Here is a 25,892-nt window from a genome sequence, read left to right as displayed (position 1 = left end):
AGATTCTGTAGTACCCAGGTTGTCAGGAATTAATATTCACAGTGTGTGGTAGACCAATTTCAATAATGGCCCTAATTCTTCACCCTTTCTTATAACCTTGACCTTTCCATAGAACCTTGCAATGCCTTCTCTACGTAGGTTGTTCTGCTACACATCTTTATTCTGGGCTCTTCCATATGACTTGCTTTGGCCAATAGAGTGTTAGCAAACTTGACCCAAGCAGAGGCTTCACAAGACACTTACATGTTTCCATTTTCTCTCTTAATCATTGACCTTTACCTTGAGACTATGCCTACTGGAAGTGTGTAAGAGACACATAAACTTTGGCTGTTGGGTTATTCTACAGGGGCCAAGTGGGAATGTCTAACAAAGGGAAATGACTGATTGGCCCCAGTCTTAGGTGGTATGGTCAAAATGACTGGGGATGCAATTGGAAGGAAGGAGGAAGTATATTGTAATGTCTCTTTCTGAACTTGGTTGATGGAACTTGGATGTTTTTATGATTTTTGTATAGCTTCTTTCTAAAATGAAATATTTCATTGGATAAAATGAAGTAATTATTAAAACTTAGGAGTATTCATGTAAAGCTGTATAAAAAGTAAAGGGAAATAAATGGAATAAAAATAAAACTTGAACAAATCAATGACAGACAGGAAAGAAGCTAAAAGAAACAATAAGAAATCATGTAAAATAGGATGGCAAAATAGGCATCCAAACATATCAGTGATTACTTTGAATATGTTATAAGCTAATTTGTCTATCTAAAATATAGATACTTACATCACTATCCAAGACAAGAAAACCCAGGTATATTTTATTTACAAAGATACACATAAGCTAAAATGATGATAAAGACTGAAAATGCAGAGGTAATTATATATTATGCATATGAGAAGAAGAAGGAAGACACAATAGTTGCAATATAAGAAAGAGACAAAACAATAGTCCAGGTCAAACGGACAAAACTGATAAAAGTTGTTAAAAATTTCGCAAATGTCTTAATATAAATAGAAAAGAACTTTCATGATGATTTCTACATCTAACCACACAGTTGCAAAATATATAAAGCAAATGTCAGAAACTCTTCCAAAATACAGAGGAAATGAAGAAAGCTATAATGCCAGAAAACGCATATTACAGATGGTAAGAAGAGAGAATGGAACCAAACAAATTGATGATTGGTGTTCTTAAAGCAAAGTAATAGCAACTAATGGAAGCAATAGTGAAAGATTTAGTGGAGCAATCTGTGATCTCAAGAAAAACAACAGCAATAAAGACATGCAATCTAAAAGGATGCACAAATTGTATCTGGCAAAATTATTAAAAATTGACTAAAACCAATATATATCCTGATTATTTTTTAATTTCAAGGATGAACAAAAAAGATCACATAAACATTCATTAAGCAGATATATTAAGTCACATACAAAGGAAAATACATCTGAATTCTCTCAGTACTTTCCCCATGATGCTAAATACCAGAAACACTAAGTTTTGAGAGGAAAATATCTATGACTCTTTACTGCTATATGCAGATAAGAATTCATGATATGTTAACATGTTAACACACACACAAAATTATCTTTCGGTATATGAAGGCTCAAGCATGTATTACCAGAGCACTCTTCCTGACAAAACTACTCTAACATTGAGAATGGACTCAACGTTGCAGAGTCAGGAATGAAATTTTGGATTTCAAAGACATGGTATTTAGTCCGCTTTGGCTAACATAACAAAATACCTCAAATTAGGTGTCTTAAACAACAGAAATTTATTCTGTCACAATTCTGGAGACTAGAACTCCAAGATCGAGGTGCTAGTTTCTGGTAAAGGCTCTCTTCCTGGTTTGCAGATGGCTGCATTCTCTCTGTGTCCTCAGATGGCCTTTTCTATCTAGGTGTGTGCTTGGAAAGAGAGAGAGAGCGAGCGTGAGAGCGTACACACGCACACCTGCACAAACAAGCAATGGAGGAGCACACTCTGGTGTATCTTCTTATAAGGATACTAAAGGACACTAATTCTATCAGATTAGGGCCCCATCCTTATAACCTCATTTAACTTTAATTACTTCTGTAAAAGTCCTATCTGTAAATGTAGTCACATCAGGGGTTAGGCCTTTAACATATGAATTTTGGCATGGGCATAAACATTCAGTCCATAACAGATAGGAAATGAATATTAAAATCACTTAAACATAAATTTGATTAGGATTGCATATGTACAGTTAAAAACCGTACCTTAATTCTCAAAATATAAATATACCAAGTAAAACAATCTAATAAATAGATTTAGATTCCATGCTATATTGACAAAACCCAGACATTGAAATAGGTTTGTATCAGTTTTATGTTATTTTCCTGTCATCCATGGAGTATTTTTCTGATGCGATACTACTACATATAATAATTCTCATTTTAACCTTTTTTATGTTTTCTGTTATTTTAAAATTCTCATTATTTTATGATGTTAAAAGGTGATTTACTGTTTAAAAGGTGGAGGTACATCATAGTGGACTGTATGCATCTTATAACTGGTAATGTTTCCTTTTTAACAACTTGTCTCATGTAACTCTAAATTCATTTACTAATAACATGAGAAATCTCCTTAATGAGCAATTTCATTAGTTCAACTCTCAAAGCATTTGCTATATTATTTCAGTTATTCAGCAGGCATTTTGCCTGTAACTCCTTGGTACTTTTGCATACCCTACTAAAAATTACAATTATAGTTTAAGATCCAGATGCACTAAAATAAGAGCTTGAGATTTTTTTCCCTGAATTCATAATGTAATGTGTCTCTTTTATTGAAATTTAATTTTTTAAATTGGTTATTAAGCATAATTTGTATAGGATCAATATAAAATAATTTTAAGCATATAGGTAAAAAGTATGCTTTTATTAGAATTAAAATATAAAGTAGGAATTTATATCATAAAAATTTAACTTATGACTGACTCTTTTTTCATTTTTCTCTTGCTTTATATTGTAGCAAGATATATAAAAGTGAAACAATTGATTATCACAAATTTTAAATCAGATTTAAAAATGTGACTGCATTATTTATTTTTATAATTTAAGATTTTTCAGGTAATCTATTTTATTTAGAAACATTTCATTTTTAAAATTATTGCAAAATGCAAAGGATAAACATTATTCTATGAAATACAATAAGGCAAATTATTTGCATCTGCATTTCTCATATCAACTATTAAAAGACATAAAGTCTTTGTCATATACATTGGTATTTAGGAAGAGGAAAGATGAACAAAAGAGTAAATTTCCACTGTGGTCTACTTTCAGAAAGATACTCTATTAGAATTGAACAGTTTAGATTTAAACACTATGTCAAAAGATAATTAAGGGAGATTGGTATCTGTTTTCTGAGCTATAATTTAAAATTTGTTCTAAAGAGACCTCTGGGAAATTTATATATAAACACACACACTATACACATATATTAATATATTTACATATAAATATATATTACTATATTATAATTATATAGTATATACTATACTATAAATATATACTATAATTATTATAGATGGAAGTATTTTATGTAATACTAAATTACAGCCAGAAAAGGTATATGCTTGACATTAATTATCATTATTCATTTATTTATTTTAATATATTATTAGGTTATTAAGTGTTAAACATCCGATTTCCTTAAGTACTAAGTTTGACAGTTGATTTCTCTAACATTTCACTTTGAAATGTTTTATTTTTATTGTGAAGGTACATCCTCATTCTTTGAAACACCCAGTTTGATTTGTGATTATCTGTCAAATTTTTTTAGAGTAATTTTTGTGAAACCATGGATAAGTCAGAAATTTGTGTTATTTGCAGATATGAGTTCCATCTTGGAACCAATGCTGCCCAGAAAGCTCGAAATATCAACAAAGTGTTTGGGAAGTATGTGGCTAATGAACACAAAATATGTCAATGGTTTGAGAAATTCCATTCTGGTGATTTTAATCTTGAAAATGAGCCATGTGGGCGATGTGGGACCAAGGTGAATAATGATGAGCTAAAGGCTATAGTGGAAGCAAATCCATCTCAACCTATGCGTGAATTAGCAGCAAGGTTTGACATTACTATTCTAACAATATCAGGCCATTTGAAACAAATCAGCAAGGTAAAGAAGCTTGATAGGTGGGTTGCACATGAATTAAACAGGCATGAGAAGCGAAATCTCTGGAATTTTGCCTTTCTTTGCTGTCACAACATAAAGGTGAACCGTTTCTATACCCTATTGTTATGTGTGATGGAAAATGGAATTTTTTTCACAATTGCAAGCATTTGGCACAATAGATGGATAAAGATGAAGTGCCAAAACACAGTCCAAAACCAAATATATTCATCAAAAAATTTAATGGTGTCTGTTTGGTGGTCCAGCTCTGGTATCATCCACTGTAGTTTCAGGAAACCTGTTCAATCTATTACAGCAGATGTCTATTGCAATCAATTGGATGAAATGATGATGATGCTTGTGATTGAGCAGCAGAGATTGGTCAATAGAGATAAGCCAATCCTCTTGAAAGACAACACTTGACCACATGTCACACAAGCAATGCTGCTCAAACTACAGAAGCTGAACTTGGAACTCTCTGTCATCCACCCTATTCACCAGACCTTGCACCAACTGATACCATTTCTTCCAGGCTTTGGACCACTTCTTGCTAGAAAAATATTCAATTCTCAACAAGCTGTGGAAAACGTCTTCCGTGATTTCATTGCCACTCGCACTCTTGACTTCTTCACTGATGGCATAAAAAAGCTACCATTAAGATGACAAAACTGTGTTGATAGTTTAGCTATGTACTTTGATTAATTGTACTGCTTCTTGTTTGAGATATAATAAAATAAACTTTTGATTCAAAATCAGACATTTCATATTTAATGACCTAATACAACCTTTCCTCTTAAACTCATTTCCAGCCAGACCTCTCTTTAATTACATAATTTTATGTCCCAATCACTCTTGGGCCTTGGGTACCTCTACTCTACCTTCTGTGTGGCCAGGTAATAAACTAAGAAAAAGAACATGAGCATTTCTGCAGATGCTTTTAAAACCAGTCTTGAAAATAATCACTTCTGTACATATTTTATTGTCCAGAATGCAACCACTTGGCTCTGCATAACTTCCAAGGAACAAAGAAATGTGTATGTCTCAAAAAAGAAAAGAAATATTGATATTGGGGAAAAGTAATATTCCCTGTCACAATATTTTTTAATGTTTTCTACCATTAGGATGCACACATTATACTTAAGCAATTGACCAAATCAGAAAATTGGATTTTTTCATCTTCCTTGAGAACACAATAAGATGAACAATGGTCTTTACTTAGATACCTTTAATGTTATCAAACACATAGCTGGATTTTATGCCAATCCTTTCATATACTTAACTCTGAGTAAATCTTTGTTCTAAATTTCTCCACTGAAAATCGAAAAAGAATCCTCTACCATTGTCAATCTATGGGCCTTCTACAATGATAATGCAATCTTTTTCCTTTTATAAAGGAAAAATTTTCTACCACAGATTTTTAGGACATTTTTATTATTTGGGACCAATGATTATTCTTTATAGAAGTGATTGATGTTTTTAATGATTTTGTAATTTCAATTGTCTAATAACAAATACATAACTATCTGGGTTATATATAGGCCCTGTGCTCAAAGGATGATGAAGCAATAGAAAATAAAGGAAATTGGTATTTACTTTTTCTTTTCAAAAAATTCATGTGAATTAAGAAGTTCAGAAATGGTCAGTGATGATGACATACACCTGGCTCAAAGTTCAGCTTCTATATAAAAATATATCCAGTTTTCTGTTGTGTACTTGTATTCTATGTTTTATAAATCAGGGATCAGCACTTTGACTGCTTTTGTAAATAAAGCATTAATGGAACACAGGCATGTCCATTTGTTTATGTACTGTCTATGGCTGATTTCAAGTTACAATGCCAGAGTTGAGTAGTTGTGACAGAGACTGTCTGTGATCTCAAAACGGAAAAGATTTACTATCTGGCATTTTGCAGAAAATGTTTGTCCACCCCTGCTTTAAATCCATGACGTATGAACACTAAGTTTCTTTTTATCATTACAAGCCTTTGATTTTATTCTACAGAAAACAAACTAAAAGCTATTAAAATCCAACTGTAACACCTAGTTAACAATGTCAGTTGTTTAGTTTCAAAAAGATTCAAACTGAAATTGAATTAAAGAATGCTGGAACATCTTATCGAACAGCATTTATTTGTAATGATTTCCTGCCTGTGGAGGCCAGTTTTCAATGTATTTTATAGTCAATTATAAGTATATTAACACAAAGACAAATTGTCTATAAAATTATAGTTTTTAGTCTCAGATATTTCCTATCTCAGTGATAGAAGTGTTAATCTTTGTAAATAGTTTGAAAAATAGGTATAAAGGGACTCTAAAATGTGGTGTAAATCTTACTGCTACCTAGAACATGTTTTAACACCTTTGCTGACACTCTAGAAAAAAATTTTTTTTCCCTTGGGGCCACGATGTTTTATTAGGGAAATAGAATAAAAACTTTGAAAACAAAACAATCCTTTCTAACTTAATGAAAAATTCTCTATTTTTATTGTTTTCTGTGCATGAGTTATATGCAATTAAATTGTCAATATTAATTGTATGAATAAGAACATCAACAAATAAGACTTTTATGAACCAACTGCAGGCTTTTGCCTAGGGGGCCACCCATCACATAACATGTATGCTACAGCTACAGTTCTCAATCCCCAGGCTATGGACCGGTACAGATCTGTGCATGGTTAAGAACCAGTTGGCAGAGTTCTAACCCCCCTGCCTCCCCATCTGTGGAAAAATTGTCTTCTATGAAACTTAGGAACCAGGCTGCACAGCAGGAGGTGAGCAATAGGGCAAGCAAGCAAAGCTTCATCTGTATTTACAACAGTTCCTGGTCCCTGGTGCCAAAAAGGTTGGAGACCACTGTCCTACAGCATGGCAGCATTAGTTGCCTGTGCAATGTGCTGGTGCTCTCAAGGTAAAGAGACATGTGAGTCATATATGCTTTGCAAAGAACCAGGCTCAAGATCCGTGGGAATTAAATATTACTTTGGTGTGAAAGTAATTGCAGTTTTGGACCATGAATTTTAAATCATTATAACCAGGCTCAAACACATCTTTATTAATCAAAATAGGGACCGTTACAATCAACACATTTTTGCCAATGGGAAATACGTTTCTTTAATTCCTGTAGCACAAAAATCTGTGCTTTGGGATTTGATGAACACTTGGAAAGTATTTTCTCCATCCTGCTGGTTGTGAAAGCGTTTTCCCTGCAAAAAGTTGTTGAGATGCTTGAAGAAGTGGTAGTGGGTTAGCAAGAGGTCAGGTGAATATGGTGGATGAGGCAAAAATTCGTGGCCCAATTTGTTCAACTTTCGAAGCATTGGTTGTGCAAGGTGCAGTTGGGCATTCTTGTGGAGAAGAATTGGGCCCTTTATGTTGACCAATTCCAGCTGCAGGCATTACAGCTTTCGGTGCATCTTATCAATTTGCTGAGCATACTTCTCAGATGTAATGGCTTCACCAGAATTCAGAAAGCTGTATGGATCACACTGGCAGCAGACCACCAAACAGTACCATGACCTATTTTTGGTGAACGTTTGGCTTTGCGAAGTGCTTTGGAGCTTCTTCTCAGTCCAACCACTGAGCTGATCATTGCCGGTTGTCATATAAAATCCACTTTCCGTCTCACGGTACAATCCAATTGACAAATGGTTTGTCATTGTTGTATATAAGAAGGGAAGACAACACTTAAAAATACAATTTTTTTTTTAATTTTCTGCCAGCTCATGAAGCACCCACTTATCGAGCTTTCTCACCTTTCCAACATGCTTCAAATGCCAAATAACCATAAAATGGTCCATGTTGAGTTCTTTGGCAACTTCTCATGCAGTTGTAAAAGAATCAGCTTTGATGATTGCTCTCAATTGGTCATTGTCAACTTCTGATGGCCAGTCACTGTACTCCTCATCTTCAAGGCTCTTGTCTCCTTTGCAAACTTCTTGAACCACCACTGCACTGTATACTTGTTAGCAGTTTCTGGGCCAAATGTGTTGTTGATCTTGTGAGTTGTCTACACTGCTTTATGACCCATTTTGAACTCAAACAAGAAAATTGCTGGAATTTGCTTATTGTCTAACATCATTTCCATAGCCTAAAATAAATATAAAATAAACAGAAAGTAATAAGTCATTAGCAAAACAACATAAAGCGAGAAATGTGCGTTAAAATGATGTATAACATAACTGCATTTATTTAAGAATGTATTCCAATATCAAAGAGCAAATTTCAACAATGCTAAAACTGCAATTACTTTTGCAGTACAACTCACATGGCAATTAATGTGTTAAATACTGGGCCCAGTTGCTAAAATGAGGCTTTGCATCCTCAAACCTATTTATGCTTTAAATAATGTATCATAAAGTCCAATTTAAATGGAGCATACTGAGGTGCCAAATTTCCATTTTAATCATAAGTATTAAAATCACATATATTTTATTATTAAAAATTCTAAAACCTGAAAGAAAATACAGTGATATAAACCATTCTTATCAAATGGCTTTACATAAAAACATAAATTAACCTCATTAAGAGCAAATGCACTCTGGTTGCTAGGATTGTGAAAAACCAGGAAATTATATTTCATTTTTATAGGTCTTCCCACAATACTGTTATAAATTAAAATAAAAAATTATGAATGATGATTGATAACTTCAGGCTCAAAATTACAATGGATTATTTATAATATATTTCAAAGACACATGGTTATAAAAATTTAAATCAAAGCATATATTTGGAATCTATCTTGTTAATATGCTCTACTTTTTAGTGGTTTTAACTTCAGACACTTTAAGAGATGACCACACAGTCTAAAAGGGATGTCATCAGAGGCCTGCCTTGGCCAAGACTACAAATACATGATTTTCTCTCAAAGTTTTTGTCTCCTATCTTATAATCACTTTCCAATTCAAAATTTCCTCCATCAGTTTATTAGCTTTGTACAGAATCCCTGACTTCCTAGGCAGCATTCCTACAAAATATAATGCTAGGTCAACCACAGGAGACTCATTGGGGATGCTTGTCATAATATACAGATTCCTTAGCCAAGACTCACTCTTACTATCTGAGATTCTGAGGGAGGTGCACCTGGGAACCAGTCCAAACTTAATCATAGAAACTAGACTAATGGCAAACAATGCCATAATGTGTTACTTCTTTGAAATAGATGTTGTCATTTTAAGAGTATTCTTTTTTTTATTTCAAAATATTATAGGGCTACAAACATGGTTACATGAATTGCTTTTGTAGAGTTTGTGTCAAAGTTATAAGTATGTCCATCACCCAGATAGTTTGCATTGTATCCATTAAGTGTGAATTTACTCATCACCTGCTCCCCTGTCCCACCTGCTCCATTTCTGTTGAATTTTACTACCATATGTGCACATGAGTATTGCTCTATCAGTTCCAATTTAAAAGTGAGTGGATGTAGCATTCATTTTTCCATTCTTGTAGTACCTCACTTAAAAGGATGGTCTCCAGTTCCATCCAGGCGGTTACAAAAGGTATTAGCTCACCATTTTTTAATGACTGAATAGTACTCCGTGGTGTACATATACCACAGTTTATTAACCCACTAATATATTGATGGGCACTTAGGTGTTTCCACATCTTTGTCACTATGAATTGTGTTGCTATAAACATTCTAGTGCAGACGTCTTTTTATAAAATGTCTTTTTTCCTTTGGGTAAATACCTAGTCATGGGATTGGTGGATCAAATGGTAGGTCTACTTTTAGTTCTTTGAGGTATCTCCATACCACTTTCCATAGAGGCTGTAGTAGTTTGCAGTCCCACCAACAGTGTATAAATGTTCCTTTCTCTCCACATCCACACCAGCATCTGTTGTTTTGGGACTTTTTGATAAAAGCTGTTCTCACTGGAGATAAGTGATATCTCATTGTGGTTTTGATTTGCATTTCCCTGATGATTAGAGATGTTGAGCATTTTTTCATATGTTTGTTAGCTATTGGTCTATATTCTTTTGGAAAGTTTCTGTTCATGTCCTTTGCCAACTTTTTAATGGGCTTGTTTGATGTTTTCTTGCTGATTCACTTGAGTTCTTTGTAGATTCTTATTCTGAGCCTTTTATTGGATGCATAGCATGCAAGTATTTTCTCCTAATATGTAGATTTTCTATTCAGTCTATTGATTGTTTCCTTGGCTGCACAGAAGCTTTTTAATTCAATCAGGTCCCATTTATTTATTTTTGTTGTTGTGATTGCCTTTAGGGTCTTCTTCATAAATTCTTTGCCTAGGCTGATGTCTACAAGAACTTTTCTAACCTTTTCTTCTAGAATTCTTGTAGTTTCATGCCTTAATTATAAGTCTGTTATCCATTGTGAAGTAATTTTTGAGTGGTGAGAGGCGCAAATCCTGTTTCAGTCTTCTACATATGGCTATCCAGTTGTCCCAGCAACATTTATTGAATAGTGATCCTTTTCCCCAGTGTATGCTTTTGTCTGCTTTGTAAAAGATCAGATGGCAACATGAGGAAGGTCTTATATCTGGATTATTTCTTCTGATCCACTGGTCAAAGTCTCTTTTCTAATGCCAGTACCATGATGTTTTGGTTACTATAGCCTTATAGTATAGCTTGAAGTCTGATAAAGTGATGCCTCCTGATTTGGTCTTTTTGGTTAAGGTTGCTTTCGCTATTTGGGGTCTTTTCTGTTTCCATAAGAAATGTAGATTTATTTTTTCCAAATCATCAGAAAATTACATTGGTATTTTGATGGAGACTGCATTGAATGTGTAGATTACTTTGGGCAGTATAGTCATTTTAACAATGTCAATTCTGCTGATCCATGACCATGATATGGTTTTCCATTTGTTTCAATTTGTTTTTACATCTTCTGTGATTTCTTTCCTCAGAGTTTCATAGTACTCCCTGTAAAGGACTTTCACCTCCTTGGTTAAATGTATTACTAGGTATTTAGTTTTCTACATTGCTATTGTAAAAGTTATTGAGTCTTTGATTTGATTTTCAGCTTAACTCTTGTTGGTGTATAGGAATGCTAGTGATGTATATGCATTGATTTTGTAACCTGAGACTTTGCTCAATTTATTTATCAATTTCAGGAGTCTCTTGGCAGAATATTTGGGGTTTTCTAGATATAATATCATATCATCAGCAACGAGTGATAGTTTGACCTCTTCTGTCCTCATTTGGATGGCCTTGGTTTCTTTCTCTCGACTGATTGCTCTGGCTAGGACTTCCAGCACTATGTTGAACAGAAGTGGTGATAGTGGGCAACCTTGTCTGGTTCCTGTTCTAATAGGGAATGTTAGGTTTGTCTGGATTTTCCATGGTTCCCCAGTTCCCAGTGTCAAGAATGAGTACTGGTATTGAGTCAAGCCAATGATGGAGTGATCACAAATAGAGAGCAATCATATATAAATAGTTTATCACAGGTGTCCTCAAACTATGGCCCACGGGCCATACGCAGGTGTTTTTGCTTGTTTGTTTTTTTACTTCAAAATAAGATATGTGCAGTGTGCATTGGAATTTGTTCATAGTTTTTTTAAAACTATAGTCTGGCCCTCCAATGGTCTGAGGGACAGTGAACTGGCCCCCTGTTTAAAAAGTTTGTGGACTCCTGGTTTATTACATAAAAGGCAGAATGAAAATAAAGAAGGAAGCTACAAAAGTGAAGATATGTTCCAGAGAGAGTGGAACAGGTCAGTTTCCACAACTGGGGAAAGACCCCGAAGTCTGAGCACACACTGCCTTTTATAAAATCTCACTAGTTTGTACCACCTTTCTCTTGATAGGATTGGTTGGTGTTTTCTGCCTTTTAGGATGATTGACAGGTTGGGGTTATATAACAGATTACATAATAGGTTGAGTTATATAACAGTTTCCTTACTGTGGATGCAACTTCCTCAGAATCCTTCACATAGCTCCACCCATGTCATGCTAATTAGATGGTAATGACCTTTAAATCAGTTAATGCTTACTAGGAACTTTATACTATGTAAGCTTCCATCAAGGAACAGTTCCTAGACACAGTGGTTCCTATGAACAATTTGTTCCTGCTCTCCATACTTAGCCACTTCGTTGCCTCCTGTTTACCTTCCACCAGACATAACAGGAATGCTTTCATTTTTTTTCCCTGATTAGTATGATGTTCGCTGTGGGTTTTTTGTATATGACTTTTATAATATTCAGATATGTTTTATCTATGCCTATTTTGTTAAGAGTTCTTATCATAAAAGAGTGCTGAATTTTGTCACATGCTTTTTCTGTGTCTATGAAGAGGCCCATATGGTATTTGTTTTTGCTTCTATTTATGTGGTGAATCACATTGATAGATTTGTGTATGTTCAACAATACTTGCATCTCTGGGATGAAGCCCTCTTTATCATGGTTGATTATCATTATTTTTTTTGATGCATAGCCTAATTTGGTATGCTAGGATTTTACTGAGAATTTTTACATCTATATTCATGAGGCATATTGGTCTGTAGTTTTCTTTTTTTGTTGTGTCCTTTTCTAGCTTTGGTATCAAGGTGATGTTGCCTTCGTAAAATGAGTTGGGGAGGATTCCTTCCTTCTTTATATTATGAAATAATTTTTGTTGGGGTACCATTCTTCATAAGTCTGGTAAAATTGAGGTGTGAAACCATCTGGTCTGGGACTTTTGTGTTGTTGGGAGACATTTTATTGCTGCTTTAATTTTGTTACTTGATATTGATCCTCTCAGGAGTTCTGTTTCTTCTTGATTGAGCCTAGTGAGGTTGTGTATTTCCATGAATTTGTCCATTTCCTCCATGTTTTCAAGTTTTTGTGCATAGAGATTTTATAGTATTCAGAAATGATATTTTGTATCTCTGTAGTATTAGTTGTAATAACTCCTTTTTCATTTCTAATGGAGCTTATTAGGGTCCTTTCTTTTCTGTGTCTGGTTAATCTAACGAGAGGCCTGTCAATGTTTTTCATCTTTTCAAAGAACAAAATTTTTATTTTGTTCATCCTCTGTATAATTTTTTTTTGTTATAGATGTCATTTGGGATTGATTTGGTCTTTCTTTTCTAATTTCTTGAGACATTTGTTAGATTATTGATTTATGATCTTTCTGTCCTTTGGATGTAGGCAATTATGGCTTTAAATTTTCTTCTTATGACTGCTTTTGCTAAATCTTATAGATAATGATAAATTGTATCCCTTTTGTCATTTAGTTCAAAGAATCTTTTGATTTCCATCTTAATTTTCTCCTTTACCCAATAATCGTTCATCAGATGATTGTTTAATTTCTACAAATTTGTGTAGAGTTGAGTGTTTTTGTTGGAATTGATTTCTAACTTTATTCCACTGTGGTCTGAGAAGATACATGGCATAATTTCAATTTTTTAAAATTTGTTGAGTCATGTTTTGTGGCCTAGGATGTGATTGATGTTAGAGACTATTTCGTGAGCTGATGAGAAGAATGTATACACAGTGGTTTGGGGGTAGTTTATTCTGTTAATGTCTGTTAGGCCCTTTTGTTCTAGAGTTCTATTTACATTCATTGTTTCTTTGCTTATTTTCAACTTGAGGATCTGCCCTTTTCTATCAGTGGAGTGTTGAAGTCCCTGGCTATTATAATGCTGCTGCTTTCCATTTTGTTTAGATCAAATATGGTTTGATTTATGCATCTAGGTGCACCTGTGTTAGGTGCATAAATATTTAGGATTGTTATGTCTTCTTGTTTAATTATTTTCTTCATGATTATATAATGACCATCTTTATCTGTCTTTACTTTTGCTGATTTGAAGTCTATGTTATATGATAACAGCTATGTCAGCTTTCTTTTGGCTTCCATTTGCAGGGAATACGTTTTTCCATCCTTTACCTTGAGTCTGTATGAGTCCTTGTGGGTTAGATATGTTACCTGTATACAGCAGATAACTGGCTTATATTTTTTACACACATTCAGCCAGCCTATGTCTCTTGAGTGGGGAGTTCAAGCTTCTCACATTTATTGAAAGAATTGATAAGTGGGGTGGATTTTTGTTCATCCTATTGAATAGAACTTTATTGCTTTGTTTTACTAGTTTAGCCATTATGGTATATGGGCCCTGAGCTTTAGCTTTTGGGTGATTGGATACCAGTGGGTGACTATTATGTTGATCCATATATAATGCAGTTCTGAGTACTTCCTACAGGGCAGGTTTGGTCTTGACAAATTCCTTCAGTGTTTGTTTATCTGAGAATGTCTTTATTTCTGCCTTATATAAGAAACTTAACTTTGCAGGATACAAATTTCTAGGCTGGGCATTATTCTGTATGAGATGACTTGAGAATGTGGCTCTATCACCTTCTGGCTTGTAAGGTCTCAGTTGAGAAGTCTTCAGTTACTCTGATGAGTTTTCCTTTGTAAGTGACCTGTTGCTTTCACCTTCTGGCTTATAGCAGTGCCTCCTTCATGCTTACTTTGGTCAGTCTGATGGCTATGTGTCACGGTGCTTGCCTCTTCATGATGAATCTCCCATAGTTCCTTCATTTAATTCAAAGGTGTTGTCTTCAAGCTCTGAGATTCTTCTGCCTGGTCTAGGCTATTATTAAGGGTTTCCAGTGTGTTTTGTATTTCATTGAATGAAATATTCATTTTCATAAGTTCTCTTTGATTTTTTAATATTTCAATTTCCTTGGTAAATTTTTCATTGATTTCCTGTATTGCTTTTGTGGTTTCTTTGTGTTGGGTTTCTATTTTCTCTTGTGTTTCATTGAGCTTCCTTACAATCCATAGTCAAAATTGTTCGTCTATCATTTCAATCTTATCATTTTCATTGGAATCAATTGATAGAGAGTTATTTTTTTCTTTTTAGGGTGTCCTTTCACTCTGATTTTTCATGTTTCCAGTCTTCTTTCACTGATTCCTTCTCATCTGGCCTCTCAGTGGAGACCTGGAGTTGCTAGGCCTGGCTTATGGGCGTGTCCCTGGGTCCCTGAAGATCAATCCCTGAGCATTCCAGGGAGACGATTCCTGATCCTGAGTTGACTATGGGTTGTTCTAGCAGGTTTGGTGTACTTCTTAAGTTACCTCTGACCTGATGTCTTCACCTCTTCCCAACAATGTATAGCGAGTTTGGCCCCTCAGCTTAATCTTGGTGATGTTGAATGCTACTTGTGAGTAAGATTCATCCACTCACTATTTGCTTGGGTTGGGGGGCGCTATGCTTAGCTATGTGGTTGTTCCCCCATCATTAATGTTTGTGCAGAAGATCCAGCTTCTGAGATGGTCTTTTGTGCCATGGTAAGGTCCGGTCTCCCAGGTGGGGCATATGAATGACTCAAGCTTTAGGAGGGACCCTGTAGTCCTCCAGGGGTTTTCTTAATCTCTACTCCCACTGAGGTGGGGGTAGGAGCAAGACTAATCGTGGCTGGATTGCCCGAAATGCTTTGCAAAGCCTCAGTTGGGCTCAGAAGTTGCTTTACCAGCTACTAGGGGGAGCTGCTGGTAGAAGGGTCAGGACAAGCTCTCCAATCCGTGAGGGCTGCTCATGGGGAAGGGCCTATATGCTTATATGCTAAGGCTCTGCACTGAGATCTTTCCACCTTTATCCTGCAGTGCAGTTTTTATGTGGGGAGGAGTTGATGCTCTCCCAAATGGCCACTCCTTGGACCCCCTTGCACCAAATAAAATTGAGTCTATAAATGCTGTAAAGTGTGTGCAAATTGACCTCCCTGTCAGTAGATTGTGCTTGCTGGAAGGAACAAGCTGTGATATTGTTTTTGTGTACTGTGACCATCTTTGGTCCCTTAGGAGAAGTACTTGAATGCCCTAGATGGTGGATGGAGTTCTGGTACTTCCAGGAGAGTCCTTATTCTCTGCCATAGTAGAGGAAGTTGGGGAAGTACAGCTAGGTGGGGCTGGGTTGGATCAGTTTGCCCTCAGGCTCTATGAGACTAACAAGTTAGATGTTTTGGCAAGGGTTAAACATCTGCTCTTATCTTCTGCCCACTGCCACCAGGGAGGAACTGAAGTGGCCCCACCCAACCAGAAAGTCTGCTTGTGAATGAAAGACTATCTGAGATTCACAATCTGGCAGTCTGCAGTGGGCCTCACTCCTCTACCCCCTCCTCTATTCCATGATTTTGCCCTGTCATCTCTCAGCAGGCAGAACCTCAAACCAGCCGAGCTCCCCTCTGGCTTTGGGCTGGGAGGTTCCCAGCCCAATATCCCTGCCTGAGCTGAGAGTGCGGCCCTTCCATGGGGGAAGGGGTGTCCCATGAGCACACTGTAGCTAGGCCCACACTGCACTCTCCTCCGAGACCTGCCCACACTCATTCTCTCACCTCCCGAGATCAAGAAGATCAATCACTGACTATGCTATGGAAAAGCATGCTGGTCCCAAGTCACTCATGGGGTGCCTGAGCCTGATTGATGTCCCTCTGCCTTGGAGTATGCCCTGCTCTAATGGAACCACTGGGAAACCAATACTAGGGAGGGCTGGCAAGTAGGGAGCTTATAAACCGAGCACCCCTAAGTCTGCTGTAGGACCCCAAGAGGAAAGGCCTGAACCCCACTCTCTGTGGAAGCCTCGGTGTGGTGGCTCAATTGTCTCTCTCAGCAGCCATGGGTGGGAGAAGGGAAGGGGAGGAAAAGAGTCTGTACCGAGAAACGCTAGCACTCTGGTTGTCTCCAATCCTCTCTCAGGGAGGCAATCTGTCCAGAATGTCTAGGTTCTGGAGTCACACAGATCACCTGGGACCCACTGGATCCCTCTGGCTCCTGCAGTCTAGACCAGAGTTGGGAAATGTCTGTGTGGGAATGAGAAAGATGAAACCTGAGGACAAAGGCACACGGTGGGTAGAGAAGCCTGCTGTCTTGGCTCGGGTCTTTGGGGTGAGGAGGGGGGCTGGGAGCCTGGTGCCCTGTCCACGAGCAGTTCCCAGCTCACTGGCAGCAGCAATGTTTGGGCTCGTATGGGCACAAAGTCTCTCTGGCAGCTCAGAAACCCACTGACTGTCAGAGATACGTTGGAGGGAGAAACAAACCGCTCCATCTACCCTTCTCACTAGACTCCAAGCCTCTCGTGGGTTGATTTTTGCCATTATCTTATTGTTCCTTCTTGTTCAGCTCTGCAACTTCTTTCTGTGGAGTCTCCTGAAGTTTCTGGCACCCTTGCTTCAGATCCGCATCTGATCTATATCTATCTGTTTTTTCTTTTTCATCTAAAACTTCTTCTTACTGAGACACTCTGGCAGCTGGTGTCTTAGGGCAACCATTTTGTTTCTTCTCTTCTAAGAGTGTTCTTTGTAAGAGAAATACTACCTGGAGGAAAGGGTTAAATTGGAAGGATTTCAGGTGAATTGGGAAGATTATATAGATATCTGAGTATTTTTTTTTTCTTTGTCCTTCTCTATTTATGAGGCAAAAATAGGTATTTGGAGCTTCCAGGCTTGCTCCAGCTATACATGTGATTTTGACTTTGTTAGCTTAGATTCCACTACTCTGGGTTGCCTAATAGAAATTATTCCTAAGAAATTTTCTAACATGGTATGTAATGGCATATTTGCCTACAAGTTTATGCAATATTTGGAAGATTTCATACATTGTTACATTTTTTAGGAAAACCATGAATGTTAGGTGAGAGTGACTTTCTTACCAAGTCAGAATGGGTTTAAATACTGTGTGTATTTGAAAACGTGGGCCCTGTGACTTTAGATATGGTTATTTCCTTGTGTAATTCTTCTTTTCAATGAATGTAGAATATCTCTTACAGCAAAATCTTCAACTGCTTTTTTCAGTCTTTAAATTCCAGAAATATAACAAAAAATTTAAGTATCTATTGTTGCTAAGTCATTTTTGTTTGAAATTGTTTTTAGAGAAAGCTACTTAGGGACAAACTGGTGAGTGAATACCTATTAAATCTGAAACCTAGACCAATGTATTCTATGATAATTAAGAAACAAAACAAAACAAGAACTTTATAATTTTGCTTATAAGAGTAAGAAGTGATAAATTCTTACATTAAATTAGAGAAAAGGGCATTAGAACTGTAATGTTCCTTATGCAACCTAGAGAAAAAAAACAAATGGAAAATTTTAAATGGGGGAGGGAATTGTTAACATATTCAGTACGTACTGTGGTATGAAATTGATACCTACATTGTCTCATTTAACCTTCATAATAATACTGGCTTAAGCATGTTGTTAATTTCATAGATTGCAAATGATGAAATGGAGGCACAAGTATAAAATAACTTTCTATGTTCTGTATCCCATGGAAGGTTACTTATATTTTACTTGGTGGCTAAAAAGTGATGTGTAGCCAAGATAAATAAATGCTAAAACAAAATCAAAACAAGCTGAGGAAGTTGACATTTCACTAACTGAAATGAAACACAATTTCTTTGACCAACTCAATATATTTGATGAAGTAATTATCAATATAAAAGTATATTTAAGTAGTGTAGGCATTTTGACTTCAAAATTAATTAATTGAGATATTGTCTCTTTAAAACTAAACTTGCTGAAGAAACAATTTAAGAATTTAAGGATATCAAGGCTTGGGCACAGATAAAATTTTAAAAAAATTAAATAAAAAAAAATAAAAAAAAAGAATTTAAGGATAAAAATATATATAAATTAGTGATTTTATTGTCTTTATTACATTATCTAGTTATCAGTGTGTCTTTACTTTTATAGTTTAATGGAAAAGAATTAATTCAATAAAAACATTTTTTTAAAGTCATGACATTTGTAGAAAGGTAATATTTTGAAATCTATTAATATGCTTTTCTTTGAATTTCTCCTTATGCAGCCAGAGTGCTCCATTCCTCAGGGAGCCCTATACTGTATCTGGAAAGCAGAAGAAAGAGTCATTGTTCACATTTGGAAATCTAAAGGAGCTTCACAGAGCCAATTTTTAGAAATAAGAGTAGTGAAAAACAGGTTTTCATTTTCAAAAGCCAGGCACTTGAGAGAGAAAAGTAGAAACCTCAGCTAGGTTTAAGATGGAACCTAAGCTATTGGAAACCTGTAATTAATTTCCAAAATTGAATTCTGGAACTGCACAAGGCTCAATTTCAAGGGTCAAAATTGTGTTTCTTTGGAAGAGGAGAAATTGTGACAGGGTATATACAGGAAAAGAATGTCACTTTGTTTATAAATAAATTTCCACATGCCCCTAGTGAATACATAAGCTCTATGAAGTTTAGTCAATAGCAGAAAATCAAGGATTGGGAAAAGGATGACCTTTAAACCAGATATCACAGCAGGGATTAGGAAAATTCAAAGCAGGTACTAATCCATGTCCAAACACAGTGTAGGAGCAGCTGTAGCTTCTATGGAAACCAACATTCAGAGGCCAAATGGCAAAAGACCTTTCAGTGAAGGCCACTGGGATATGGCTATCAAACTGTTCATCTCAATGCCATAATAAGTTTCTCATTATCTCAAATATGACCCTTGGAAAAGGGAATAAGAAACCTTGAAATTTGTGTATTTGCTCAACAGAGATCACATTACCCCAAAAGAGACTCATATATAAATTGGAGATGACTAAAATGTCAAAGCAGAAATCAAGACTTGTTAGAGGTGAAGACAAGCACTTAATTCAGAATTACTGTAGCAGGGAATCCTCTAAATGAAGTAACTTCTTGATCAAAAGTTACTTGATGTTCTTCTGGGGGCAAAAATCGGAGTGAATAAATACTGGGAAACCAAGTTCAATGATTGAGGGGTGTTGATACATCTTGTCAATTTTCAATATTTCTGAAAATTGTTAAATTGCCAACTCCAGTTTAGAGTGGTTCATATTTGCTACCTTCTCATCCTCAGTATTTATTGCCCCGCAGAATTAGCAGCAATCACCTACTTTACTCAATTCCCAAAGCTGCCTCGAGGCACAGAAGTTCAATTCAAAGTTCCTGAGTGATAGCCATAAGAAAGAATAAAACAATGTCTTTTGCAACAACTTGTATGGAACTCAAGGCCATTATCCTAAGTAAAGTAGCTCAGGAACAGAAAAATAAATGCAGTATATTCTCACTTGTAAGTGGGAGCTAAGTTATGGCTATGCAATGACACATAGAGTGGTATAATTGACAACAGAGACATAAAAGGAGGGAGGTTGGGAGGGGGTAAGTGATGAAAATTTACCTATATGGTACAATGTATGCTATTCAGGTGATGAGTACACCAAAAGCCCAGACATCACTACTACACAATATATACATGTAACAGAATTCAACTTATACCCCTAAATCTATTGAAATAAAAGAATGTTTAAATGGAACATATCATAACCAATAGATTGGCAAAATTTAAAAACTCTGATCATATGAAGTATTGGCAATAGCATGGGAATAAAAGAACTTTCAAATACTGATACTATTAGGCACATCCACTTTGAAAAGCATAATATCTACGGAGTTGAAGATATGTATACCCTACAAGGCAGTGAATATGCTTCCAAGTTATATATCCTGGCTGATTATCAAATGAGGAGGCATCCTCAAAAATGTCAGTGCATTTTATTAGTTAATAATTGGAAACAACATAATTGTTTAAGAATAATAACATGAAGAAAATAAACAGAATTTAATGAATACTAAGCATCAATAATCATGAATAAATTAGATCTAATATGTATCAAAATGGATACACTGCCAAATATAACTTTGAGTGCAAACACACAAGTTGTGAAAAGATATGGTATGGTAATATTTACATAAATTATAAAAATACATAAAAACTATAGTTATGTGTTTAAAGATATATACATATATAGTTAAATATGAAACATGGATAGTAAGGGTACATAGTGTTTGTGGTGATTCTCCTAAGGAGAGGAGAAGTATTTCTAACATTCCGTTCATTTGTATTTGCTACATTTTGTTTTACAAATAACTGAGACAAATATTGGCAAGTATCAATATTTGTTAAATTGAAGGGAGTTTGTTACATGATTATCTGTACTCTTCTATATGTTTGAAATGATTCATAATTAAAATATTTATTTAAATGAAAAAAATAGCTAAAAATGTAAAGGTCTTTTACCTGGTCCTCATTGTGACTCACAGCATAAATTTGAGACTATGGCTATGATTTTAGATGAAGTCTTTGGTCTTAAAAATAAGAGAGGATAACTGGCTAATAAAGAAGATATTCTTTAAATAAAACACCAAACTTTATGAATGAGAAAGCACAGTGTTTTACAAAGTTAACTGTTAGTGGGGCTATTACAATTTTTCCCACTTACAGGTTAAAATAATAACTAATGAGCAAAGTAAATTATACTAAAGAAATATATTTTGAAATTTATGTTTCTATGATATCTGAGTCAGCGTAACTATAAATCTTAAAACTGCCACATTAGAAATCAGTGTGAGACATATCTTAATCAAAAATGCTTTTGTCTTTTTAGAAATAGTGAAGTATATGTAATGTGATATTTTAGCCCCATGTACACTATCCATTGTGTGTGTAAATTAAGGGGTCCATTGTTAAATAGCAAACTAACCACTTTATAACTAAAGTTTTAAAAAACATCATGAATCGTGTATGCAATGGCTTTATAGGACAGTTTTAGACTAAAAATTTAAAACATAGACATATATATACACACACATGAGAGAAAGGCAGGAAGAAATTATAGCAAAATATTCTCAATTATATTTTTGGTGGGAAAATTAAGGGTTTTTCACATGTAAAATTCTATATTGTCTATTGCGAAAGATTTGTTTTTTTATTTTTAAAAAAGGCTATAGAAAAAATTTATCTTCTGATTCTTTAAATAGTTTGATATTTATGATATTTTATTGCTATTTTCTAATCATTCAGAGATTTCAAAGTATCTGTAAATGGAAAATTTATATATCAATAAAGATCATAAATTCCTACACTGAGTGAAAATATTAGGTGACAATAATATATGTATTATGCAATACTATTTTTATATGGAATCCAAATATGGAAAGCTAAACAGCATATTTTTAGATATACAAACCAATGTAACAAAACAATATTTACAAATTAAAGGAATAAGACCATCTTGTGACTTCTACTTCTGGAGAGTTAGAGAAATATTACCAACCTTCCTGCTGAGGACAATTAAAAGAGTTGGATGAACTTTTAAACTAAATTCCTAGGAGCATAAAATATCTAACAACACAGTAAGAGTTTACCAGACAAAGATGTAGTGGGGGTGGAATTGCTAGACTCAAGAGAAGTAAGCTCAGCACTGAAGTGATATTTTCCCCCTCAGGGCATTGCTTTTTATAACAAACAGCTGTGAAACTGAGCTGTAGTTTTTAATGGCCTTATGGTAATATAAGGAAGAACATAAGAAAATAAGACAAAAAATTTGAGAAGCAGTAGAACAGACCATAAAAGTCTGAGAAATGTTGAAAATATCAGCATATAAATAACTATGTTTTCTTCAGTGCATTAAAAGAAAGGCTTAAACATATATTCATGAAAAAAATAACAAAACATGACATAATGTACACAAAACAAAACACAATAAATAGAACAGAAAAATAAGATAATTAAAATTGAGAATTTGGTATATATGTTTAACAGCAGATTAACAGAGCTGAAGAAAGAATTAATGAACTGGAAGCAAGTCATAAAATATTTATATAGAACATTAGTGAACTGGAAGATAGGTCGGAAAAAACTTAGAATAAAGTTTAGTAAAACAAAAATCCAAAGCATAGGATAAAAGTCATAGAGTATACAGTAAGAATGTATAATATATAGTTAATATCAGTTAGAAGGAGAAGAGAGTTAAAAGGGAAGAGGCAATATTTGAAGAGATAGTGGCTGAAAAAATTTCTAAAAAATATGAAAGATATCATGCCATACATGCAAGTAACCCAGTAAATCTCCATCAAGATTAAGACACATACTTACAGTCAGTGAACACATTATAGTAAACAGGAAAAAAAGCAAATGAAAGATAAACAATCACGTAATGAAAATTAGATAATCCTCAAAGGGGAGACCTATTGTAAGTTACAATAGAATTCAGAAGAAAATAGAATGATTTGTTCAATTTTTTTAAAAAAGTAAATTAAATCCTATATCCATATCTAGGGAAAACATTTTTACAAAACTAATATAAAAGAAACAAAACAGGCTGGGCGTGGTGGCTCACGCCTGTAATCCTAGCACTCTGGGAGGCCAAGGCGGGAAGACAGCTCAAGGTCAGGAGTTTGAAACCAGCCTGAGCAAGAGTGAGACTCCATCTCTACTATGAATAGAAAGAAATTAATTGGCCAACTAAATATATATATATATATATATATATATATAAAATTAGCCAGACATGGTGTCACATGCCTGTAGTCCCAGCTTCTCAGGAGGCTGAGGCAGAAGGATTGCTTGAGCCCAGGAGTTTGAGGTTGCTGTGAACTAGGCTGACACCACGGCACTCTAGCCTGGGTAACAGAGTGAGACTCTGTCTCAAAAAAAGAAAAAAACAAAAAACAAAAACATTAAAAACACCAAAAAATAAATAAAAGAAACAAAACAAAAAAAGCTAAAACTAGAATTTGCCATGAACAGACCCAGTCCAAAAGAATTACTAAAAGTTGTGAAACAGCAATAAAGAAAGAAATCTCTCAAAAGCAGAGAGATTTATGAAGAAATTAAAATTAAATAAATAGGACAAAATTATAATGTCTGATCTTAAACAGAATCAAAATGAGTAATAAAATAAGTCAAAAGGAAGTTTAATGTTATTAAAATGCTTTAGGGATTTTTTGCACTATTTGGGAGAAGGTAAAAGGTATCAAATAACATTATACTATGATTATATTTTAAGAACAGGGAGATACAAACACAACACTTATAATAGTGGTTACAAGAGGGCAGGATGAAGATATAAAGCAGAGCCCAGAGATGAAAGAAGGATCTTATAATTCTTAAGTTAGATGGTGGGTTCTGGGTACTTAATTTATTACAATACTTTTTAATTTTTACATAAAATACATACATTGTATTATGTATTAAATAGTATATATTTACATTTAAAATAAATTAATTATAATATTGGATAAGAAATGGAAATGATATTTCAAAAACACATGGCCTAGCATACAAAAAGGAGTGAAGGATAGAATTGAATTTTGAGAATTTGGTCAGTAATATATTTAAATAATTTGTAGAACACTTATAATTTAATCTAACTCATGATATTTTGATGATTTTATGAGTATTATAATCTAATTTGCTCAATTGTCATTTCTCAGATAGGTTGTCATATACTTTGCCTAATAAAACATACATTACAATATTTTTTTTCTATTCCTTTCAGGACATAAAACAGTTCTGGGAAGGCATTACATATTAGAAATATTTATATAATTCTGGATTTATTCAGCAATGCTGCAAATTTAACACAAAGATAAATCACCAAATATATGTCCTACTTTAGATGGAATAGATGCATTGGGATGAATGTGTTCTCATTTGTGGGTAGACATGCTCATGCCATACAGATATACTTGCATCATTTTTATATATAAATGTGGACTGGTGGATTTTATATTATGATTATGTCAAACATTTGAGTCCTATATATAAAAAAAATCATTTTTGTTTATTGTTATTGGACATTATTATTGTTTACTTTTTTCATTTTTTAAAATTTCAGAATATTACAGGAGTACAAATGTTTTGGTTACATGGATTGCTCTTGTACTGTTTGAGTCAAAGTTATAAGTGTGCCCATCACCTAGATAGTGTACATTATACATGTTAGGTATGATTTCACCCATCCCTTCCTCCTCACTACTACCTGTATGATTTCCATTGAGTTTTATGTTGTGCACATGAGTGCTGATCAGTTAGTTCCCATTTGACAGTGAGTACATGCAGTGTTTGTTTTTCCATTCTTGCAATACTTCACTTAGGAGGATGGTCCCCAGTTCCATCAAGATTGTTGGAAAAGGTATTAATTCAGTTTTTATAGCTGAGCAGTACTCCATGGTATACATATACCACATTTTTAAAATTTTTGAAACATACTTAGATACTCATATTTGTATTTTTATTCCATCTTATTCAGTTTGGGTAAGTTGTATTCTTCTAAGGAATTTATCCATTTCATCTAAGTTGTTAAATTTATTGACATAATGTTATTTATGAAATCCCCCGTTATCTTTTTAATGAATGTAGGATCTGTAGTGATATCTTTTCTTTCTCATATTGCTAATTTGTATCACCTCCCTTATTTTCTTGGTCTGTTTTGGTAGGTGTTGATTGATTTTATCAGTCTTTTTAAATAACTAACATTTGGTTTTATTGATGTTCTCTACTGTTTGTCTATTTTCTATTTTACTGATTTTTTTTCTTCTAACCTTTATTATTTCATTCTTCTTGCTTACTATGAGTAAAATAAAAATAATTTAAAAATGTATCCACATATTTACCCTAATTCTCTGTATTCCTTTCTGTGGATGTGGTCTTCTATCAAGTACATTTCCTTTCAGACTAATTTATTTTAGCATTTTCTATAATACAAGTTTACTGGAGAGGAATCTCTCACATTTTTTCCTGTGGACATATCATTATCTTTATTATGTTCTCTTTTAATTTTTTCTTTTTTAAAAAATGTCAACACTTTGAATTCCAGTTTCTTCTGGCCTTCATTGTTTTTTGATAAGACATCTGCCATAATCCTTATCATCATCACTCCCCTGGAGATATGTTTGTAATAGTAATAACTTCTGACATTCCTTCTGTTACATTTTTTTTCTACCCTTGTTCTGAGATTCTAAGAACATGAATATTTTGCAGCACATATTGGGTGCTCTGTAGCATTTCTTTATACTT

The 25,892-nt window shown here is 34.4% G+C and overlaps 1 pseudogene; it reads right to left on the bottom strand.

Annotated features, from left to right (window-relative positions):
* Window positions 1-7,182: 7,182 nt before the first annotated feature.
* On the bottom strand, window positions 7,183-8,214 carry LOC109730281 (histone-lysine N-methyltransferase SETMAR-like; annotated as a pseudogene).
* Between the last annotated feature and the right edge of the window lie 17,678 nt (window positions 8,215-25,892).

This window comes from Microcebus murinus, chromosome X (assembly GCF_040939455.1).
Source record: "Microcebus murinus isolate Inina chromosome X, M.murinus_Inina_mat1.0, whole genome shotgun sequence".
In the NCBI taxonomy this organism is placed as follows: Eukaryota; Metazoa; Chordata; class Mammalia; order Primates; family Cheirogaleidae; genus Microcebus; species Microcebus murinus.
The sequence above is the reverse complement of the archived record's forward strand: the minus strand, read 5'-3'. Positions and strand labels throughout refer to the sequence as shown.